This window comes from Zootoca vivipara, chromosome 14, assembly GCF_963506605.1.
Source record: "Zootoca vivipara chromosome 14, rZooViv1.1, whole genome shotgun sequence".
Classification (NCBI taxonomy): Eukaryota; Metazoa; Chordata; class Lepidosauria; order Squamata; family Lacertidae; genus Zootoca; species Zootoca vivipara.
Genome location: NC_083289.1, coordinates 27,879,394 through 27,888,231, shown reverse-complemented (window position 1 = coordinate 27,888,231; position 8,838 = coordinate 27,879,394).

The window sequence follows — 8,838 nt, the reverse complement described above, 5'->3', positions numbered from 1 at the left end:
AGGCTTGGAGGGGACCCAAAAATAATATCCAGACCAACCCCCAATCCTACAAGAGGGTCATATTCCTAAATAGTAACAAAACAATATTGTGTTCCTCTTGAAAACCAGCTTTTCTTCTAGCATAAGCTTTCATGGACTGCGGAGGACTGAAGCTTGTGCCATAAGAAATCTGTTGGTCTTTAAGGAGGCAGAATACTTTGCTGTTTTTGCTGCTCCCATTCACCCTGCAACTGAGAAGAGAGAAGGCTCCCTTATTCCAGGCTGTGACCACCATGCTTGCCTAATTCCTCTCTGCTGCACCTGGTAATGGCGGAACCCTTGCTGGGCATAGGGCTCCCTTCCCATCTGGGTGGGTGGGTGGGTGGGAGGGGGCAGTAGTTTTCTTGTTTTGGCACATCGTGGACCCATCAGCTTCCCTTTCCTCAAAACCACAGTGGCACTCCCAGAACCAGCTAAGCAAGTCCGATAGCGGGATGTTACACCCACAGGAGGTTGCCCAATTTGATAGTCTTTGGAAGTCATCTTCACTTTACAAGCCATGAGTTCTTCCACGTAACGAACTTCAGGATCCTTTTCTTGGTCATCTGGCACAGAGCTCTCCCTTCTGCCTCAGGAAGCTGCAGGTTGGTTCATTTTGCTCATTCTTCAAGTAAATCAGAGTGGATAAATGGAATGGGTTGTCAGGACTGGAAAATGTGAAGCTGTCGTGCTTCCTATTTTGGCCAGTTAGTATTTGGGATTATTTATTCATTTGTTTGACTCATTGGCTGCCTGTTACCCAAAGCCCTATGAGCAACTTAGAGCACATTTTAAAATGTAAACATAAATGCATTGGAGCAGCTTTCAGGATGCAGAAGCTTCTGAGTTGCTTAGGTGTGATGTGTGGGAATCGATGGTCAGCAGAGGAACAGAGGAAGCTGTCTTATACCAAGCCAGACCAATGGCTCATCTACCTGTAGCTGAGTATTGTCCTTTCCTTTCCCTACTACATGGAGATGCTAAAGGGGATTGAACCAGGGACCTCCTGCATGCAAGCTCAGTAGCTATGGCCATTCTCAGCAGTTGCTTGGGCCACTCAGACTTGTGACGCCTTTGCTGTTTACTGAGGTCGGGGTGGCATAAGTGCCCTCCTTTTGCTGCCAGCTATTGTTTCCCTGTTGTATTACTTTATTTCATTCAGCCGTGATAACAGGGCATTGATGGATGACTGGAAAGAAACTTTGAGCACTTCCTGATCTGAATCAGCCAGGGTGACAATTGAACAATGTTCAAAGCAGAGGATAAGCCCTTTTGCAGGCAGTCAAACTCCCTGGACAAGTCCCAGAGTGGGGAAGAGCTGCTTTTTCTAAAACAAGATAGCCAACTGTTCTCTTTGCACCTTGCAAGGTGCAGGTTCATCAGTGCTGCAAGCAGGCATGAGCAGCCATCTCAGCATAGTCCAACTGCTGTTTTCCTGAGCCATCTGTCCTCATGGGTTCCCGATTTGCCAGTGACCCCGGGGAAGCCCATAAAACAATTCAGCAGCAATAATCAACTGCATCACGAACATATATATTCTCCTGATGAACATCTTATCTTGCAGGCTTGGCAAGTGTTGAGTGTGGGGCAAAGGCTGCTGACTGTGGAACTTGCTCCGACAGGAGGCAGAGATGGCCACCATTTGGATGGCTTTAAAATACTATTAGACAAATTCGCGGAGGTGAGAGCTAGCTACTAGCTACTAGCCATGATGGCTATGCTCTGCCTCCACTGTTTGAAGAAGAGAAGAGTTTTGGATTTGATATCCCACTTTATCACTACCCGAAGGAGTCTCAAAGCTGCTAACAATCTCCTTTCCCCCACAACAGACACCCTGTGAGGTGGGTGGGGCTGAGAGACTTCAGAGAAGTGTGACTAGTCCAAGGTCACCCAGCAGCTGCATGTGGAGGAGCGGAGACGCGAACCCGGTTCCCCAGATTACGAGTCTACCGCTCTTAACCACTACACCACACAATGCTTCTGAATCCCAGTTGCCGCAGGACGTGCTTGTGCACTTCTGCTCAGTTCCTGCTTGTTGGTTTCCCACAGGCATCTGTGAGAACAGGATGCAGGGCTAGATGGGCTATTAGCCTGATTCAGCAGGCTCTTCTAAGACCATTAAGGAACCTATGGTTATTTTGTTTTTATGATGCATAAGAGCATAAGAAGAGCTGGCTTCTGGGTCAAGCCAAAGGGGGCCAATCTAATCCGGCACCCTGTTTTCTCAATGGCCAACCAGATGCCTCAAAGAGAAGAAGCCCACAAGCAGGACCTGAGTGCAACAGGAGCAGCTCTCCTCACACGCGATTCCCAGCAACTGGTATGCAGAGGTTTCCTACTTCTAGCCACCATGATTAGTAGCCACTCCATTGCTTTGTCCTCCATAACTTCCTCTGATCTCATTTTAAAGCCATCCTGGTTGGTGACCATCACTACGTTTTCTGACAGGAAATTCCATAGCATCCCTATGCTGTGTGAAGAAGTCCTTCCTTTTTGTCCGTCCTGAACCAGCTTCACGATCCCAGCTTTCAGAACTCCCTGCTCACTTTTCCCCAGACCACTCATGACACGCCACTCATCTCCTTTCTTACTCACATTTTCTTCAAAAGAAGCTCCAATGTAGAGCCTTCCCTCATGGATAGCTCAGCAGGTTAGAGCGTGGTGCTGATAATGCCAAGGTTGCAGGTTCGATCCCCATATGGGGTAGATGTATTGCAGGGGGTTGGACCAGATGATCCTCAGGGTCCCTTCCAGCTCTACGATTCTGTAAGGGACTTGCTGTATTCCTGTAGGGAAGGGCTGCTAAGGACCAGCCTGCTGCACCCTTATGGGTGGTATTCAACTACAGTATGTTTTTCTCCAGGTAGGCCTGCTGAAATTAATGGACCTAACCTAGTATTGTTCATTGAAGTGGGTCTGCTCTGACTAAAACTCAGTTGAATATCCCACTATGTTTCCCACCTACCGTATTTTTTTTTGCTCCATAGGACGCACCTGACCATAGGATGCACCTAGTTTTTTAGAGGAGAAAAACAAGGAAAAAATATTTTGCTTTCTTGAATTGTCCTAGGCACAGCAGCTAACTCCTAGAGGCCTATGTGCCTTTGCCCCCTCCCCCCAGTTTTTTTGGGGGGTCAGCTCACAGTTGTGCATCTTTTTTGTAAAGGGGGAAAGCTCCATTTTTTAGGATCAGCTCAAAGTTGTTGAGCTTATCTTGCAAAGGGGAAAAATCCTGTTTTTATGGGGTTCAACTCACAGTTCCGCAGCTTCTCTAGGAAAGGAAAGGGACCCATTTCTACAGTTTCCAGACAGATAATCTAATCAGACAGTCACATGTCACTGGGGAAACAAGCAGCCTCCCTCTGCAGACAACTATTGAGGCCTGGGCAAGGGGCCTGGGTGGGGCAGGGAAGGGAGCTAGCTCCCTTATCTCCCTCCCCAATCTCTTGCAACCAGCTGCTGAGTGGGTCCTTTCAACACTCTCTTTCCCTCTTGTTAGCCTTTAGCTCTTTCTTTCTTTATTCTTTTTTTAAAAAAGCAAGATCTGCCTTTCACCCCTGGGCAATTTGGCTCCAGGGACCACGCATTCGCTCCATAAGACACACAGATATTTCCTCTTACTTTTTAGGAGGAACAAAGTGAGTCTCATGGAGCGAAAAATACGGTGCTTGGATGCAAAATCAGAGCCTCATTCTACAGGGAGCAAATCCCTGACAGCAAACAGCTGGAGTTATATGCAGCTGCAAGGGAATGCATGCATGTCCTGCTTTCAGGCTTCCCATTGAGACATCTGGTTGGCCACTGAGAGGACAGGATGTTGGACTAGATGGGCCACAGCTTGACCCAGCAGGACTATTCTTAGGTTCTATGTTCTTAAGTGCCTCAGATCCTTCTATAAAAGGAACTCTGGGGGAAGGGAAGGGAAGGGAAGGGAAGGGAAGGGGGAGAAACACTAGAGCGGTCAGCCAACAGACTGGCTTGGATCCCTATGGAGCCAGAGGCAGAGGGGGGGAAATCCTGGAGGAGGCACCTGGGTGGCCACTGAACTGCGGTCCTTGTGTGAAGAATGGAGGTATCCTACATCCCTGCAAGGGCTAAGTACAGACAGGGATGCAAACCTGGCAAAGTGGGGAGGTCCTGAAAAAGAGGTTACAGAGGGTTTTCCCCTTCTGCTTTCCCCAGATGAATGTTGAGTCAAGGCTGCCAGGAAAGGAGCTGCTTTGCTTGAACAAAGAAAGCAAAGGCAGCACTTGCTCCTTGAAGGAGAGCCCTAGAGTGGCCTGGGCTGGGGGTTTCGGGAAGAGGAGGGCCATGGGCATGGGGCCAAGTCCAACACCCACCATCATTTTAGCTGCTCTTTTCTGAACCTTTCCTAGCTCTACAATATTCCTTTTGAAGTGCAGTAACAAGAACTGTATTTCAAGTGTGTTTGTAGCATGAATTTGTATAACAGCATTATGACGCCAGCAGTTTTATTTTCAGCCCCTGTCTTAATGACCCCTACGTAGGAGCAGCATTTTGCTGCTCCACCCCCCCCCCCACAGCTGCCACACACTAATTTGACATTTTGAGCTTTCACCACAACCCCGAGATCCTCTGGTCAGTCACCCCAAAAGCATCTATGTGAAATTAGGGTGTTTTGCCCCAATGTGCGTCGCTTTTTAAAGTTGAACTAGGGCAGAAATCTAAACAAGTAAGCAAATAAACGTGCTGCATGGGGAATCTGGTTATTGTCTGGATTTGTCCTCAGTCAGCCTTCCCCAACCTGGTGCCCTCGAATGCCTTGGGAATCATGAAGTTGGGAAGATGTTGGAAATCATAGAATTGGATAGTGTCCCAAGGGTCATCTAGCTACAGCTAAAGAATTCCTGACATGTGGCCATCCAACCTCTATTTAAAGGCTTCCAATGGAGGAGAGTCCACCACTTCTGAGGTATCCTGTCAAGCAGCTCTTACCGTCAAAAAGTTCTTCCTAAGGTTTAGTCAGAATCTCCTTTCTTGTCATTTGAGTCCATTGGTTTGGGTTCTATACCCTGCAGCAGAAGAAGACAAACCTGCTCCGTCTTCCATGGGGATAGCCTTTCAGATGCTTGAAGATGGCTATCATTCCTCATAAAGCTTGGTTTCCAGACCCTTTATCATCTTGTTCACTCTTCTCTGCATGATTTCCAGCTTGTCAATATCCTTCTTAAACTGTGGTGCCCAGACCTGGACACAGGACACCTGGTGGAGTCTGACCCAAGGCAGAATAGAGCAGTACTGTTTCTATCATCTGAGGTATTAACTACTCCTCCCAGTTTGGTGTCATCTGCAAATTTGAGGAGCATCTGCTCAATTACTTCATTCAAGTCATTCATAAAGATGTTGAACAGGGCAGAATCCTGTAGCATCCTACTTGTCATTTTGCAGGATGGCAAAGAACTGTTGGTGAGCACTCTTTGGGTTCAGTCAGTCAACCAGCTACGACTCCACCTAACAATAACATATTGCCAGCTTCTCTGCAAGGACATCATGGGAGACTTTGTCAAAAGCCTTACTGAAAGCATCCCCCCTGATCCACCTTTCCACATAATGCTACTCCTCCTCCCTTCCTGTTTGGCCTATTGCTTTTGAATAGGTTATACCCCTCACTACATTCCAGTCATGAGGCTCCCATCATCCCTGGCCACTGCCTGTCTAAAATAACCAGAAGGGTATCAGGCTAGGAAAGGTTGTGGCACTACGCTACCTTGGAGAGAGCACTGCCAGAAAGGATGTGCAACGTCCAAACCTAGGTATCAGGCCCACTCCCAGCACCTGCCCTTCAAGCCTAGCCCTCTTTGCTGAGAGTACAGGAGGGCTTGGGAGGCTGCCAAGTGGAACTGGCATACGGGGCGGGGGCACCCCGTCTCTTTTGCTCTCTCCAGTGCTCATGGAGAGCTGCAGGAAGCAAACCTGTGCCAAGTCTGGCTGGTGTTTTCCCAGCCAACACGGCTGGGCTGATTACCTGTTTTCGGGTGGGACCTTTGTCCCTTTTTATGACACCTTTATTCACCCCTGCCCGAAGCTGCTCCTGCCTCCATCCTAGGGGTGCCTGGAGTGCCTGCAAGGGCGCCTATCCCTGGGTGGATTGATTCTGCCACAGAGCTTGAGGCAGCAGCCGCTCCTGCCTCTTATGCCCCCCCCCCCCCGCCCACCGGCTGGGATCAAGGATCCTGACTGTGTCTCTCAACCCGGTTCCTGCTGGTTCAGGATGGGTCTCCTGGTCTCGATCCTGGCCTCAGACCCAACCGTGCAGCAGCAACAACAGCGCCCCAAGCGGCCCGCTCCAGCTTCTGCACCCCTCCTCTGAAAGAGGGGGTCTAGCCCAGGATCTTGGCTTCTCTTTTTGTGTGACTTAGTCCGAGAGCAAGGAGTCAGAAGAAGAAGAAATCCTCTCCACGGGACAGATTTTCCCATGGGCTTGGCAGCAAGCCTGGCCCAGCCCTCCGAGCCGCCTCTCCGGAAGGCCGGACCTGCAGCAGGACCACCCGCCTCCCAGCCTGGGTTAACTAACTCCTCGCCTGCTAAAGGCCGGGAGATTCTTTGCCTTTCCAAGCTGGGATCTCTCTCCCGTTGACACTGAGCGAACAGGCTCCCTGGCTCTGCAAAGGCAGCGCTGGGCACAGCACCCGGTCCTCCTGCCGCCTCCCCGCCTCCGCCTCCTCCTTCTCCGTAGGACCAATCTCCGTTTCTCCTGAAAATGCTTTAGCCCTGGGGTGGCTTTGCTGCTAGGCAGTCCGCGCTCATGGTGGAAATTTTATTTTTATTTATTTATTTCATAAAATTTATACACTGCTTGATTGTTAAATAAATAAATAAATTCAGAGCGGTTTACAATGAGAATAAAACAGTAAAACCACCAAGAAATACATTAAAACAATTCTATTCTAAAACTTCACAGAGACAGAAAGGGTTAAACTAGGTGGCATAGCAGGAGAATTATGATTGGATCTCAAAGGGGGGAGGGAAGCCCAGGGGGGGTCAAATGGATTGGTCTGCTGCTCCCCTCTCCCCACATCCTTTTCTCTAACCCTCCATCTCTCTGCTGCAGAGAGAACTTTCCTTGGAGCATCTCACAAGAACTGACCCAGGTGTCTTAGTAACTCATGCATCTTCATCCTGAGCACAGCACACCTTTGAGAGCAGTGGCTCTCAAAGGGGTGTGTGTGCCACACTGGTGTGACAGGAGAGGATGGCAAGCGTGGCAGGATTAGGAGAGTTTATTTCAAATTAGACCTGATATAAATGAGATTGCCTGGCAAAAACACATTGAGCTTGTATACATACTTAAGGTACATATGTGAGAGGCATGTTTATAAGTATATTTTGGGAATGATGCATGTACTTATGTAGCTGCATTGTTTTATACTTTTTGGATGCCCCGTGATCATATTTTAAAGTACTTGTGTTCTAGCAGTGCTTGGTTTATAACATAGGAGTTGTTTCTTTTTTGTTTCCAATGTATTTCTTATCAATTAAAAAAATCAGTGTGGCACAAGCATTTTTATATTCTGAAAGTGTGGCTCCTATCCAAGCGCTGCCACCACCACAAATATTTTTCTTCAAAGGAAATGCCAAGGGATCTCATCATAGATCTCTCATGCCTTGCCAACTTTGACACTAACCACAATTTGCATTGGTGCTTAAAACACAGACACTGCGTTAATTAATGTTAACACAGACACTGTATTAATTAATTAATGACAAGGAGCTGCATAGGGCTACTCAGCACCCACATAGGGAACAGAACTGGACCCACAGCTAGCTAGGCAGGGCTAGTGCATATGATTGAAGGTGTGGAGTCTGCATCTTTCTGGAGTGTAGTAGGCTCCTTGGGTGCAGGCACCCTTTGCTTGTGAATCTCTCAACCATATCACACCCCTTGATAAAGCAAACAATTAGTGAAATCTCGCCCCTGTCATGAACTCACCAGGTTTTAAGCAGGTCAGCCTCCCTATCAGCATTCTGGGGAGGATAATATTTATTTACTTTAAACGGTGGTGGTTAGGACCACTGACATAATGCACCTGAAAATTCCTTTGTAGATAGTTACTAATGATATCCATTTGCGTAGAAATAGGCAGGTAAGAGAACATGGAGCTAACCTGTTATCATTTCCTATATCCAGCTGCTTCAGAGTTCTTGCTAAGTCACAGTTCTGTCAAAGTGACTCACCCACCATTCACTGGCCTCCCACAACCAACCGCTTGAGGGTTGAGTCTGAAATAACTAGTTTCTGAATAAATCTATTACCCCACCCCACCCCACCCACAAGAAAAGTGGTGCCAGTTTTGACTTTAGGATATGCTCTGCTATCTTCCCTACATGCTCATTAACTACACAAGTAGTAAAGAAGACCCCAAGAGTCACCTACCCAGATGGGTGCAGGAGCCCCCTCTCCATAGCTCACCAGTAGTTTTGCTTCCAGCTGTGACATGACCAGGCAAGAGCTTTTGGGGTTTTTCAAAGGTGCTTATTCTGCACACTTGCTATTCAGAAGTAGACTGCCTCTGAAAATAGGGGCTCCATTTAGGACCTGAGAGAGCTCTCCTCCTATTCCACAAATCTGTCTAGTCTTCCCCTCCCCCCAAAAAAGCCATTTAAGCTTTCAAAAGTTTAAGCTTTTGAAAAGTTAGGTGACAACAAAGTATTGGATTCTGTTTGTTCTTCAGTGGAAGAACGTGACTGGCTGTCATGCTCTAGAGCAGGCATAGGCAACCTTGGATCTCCAGATGTTTTGGAACTACAACTCCCATGATCCCTGACCACTGGCCCTGTTAGCTATGGATCATGGGAGTT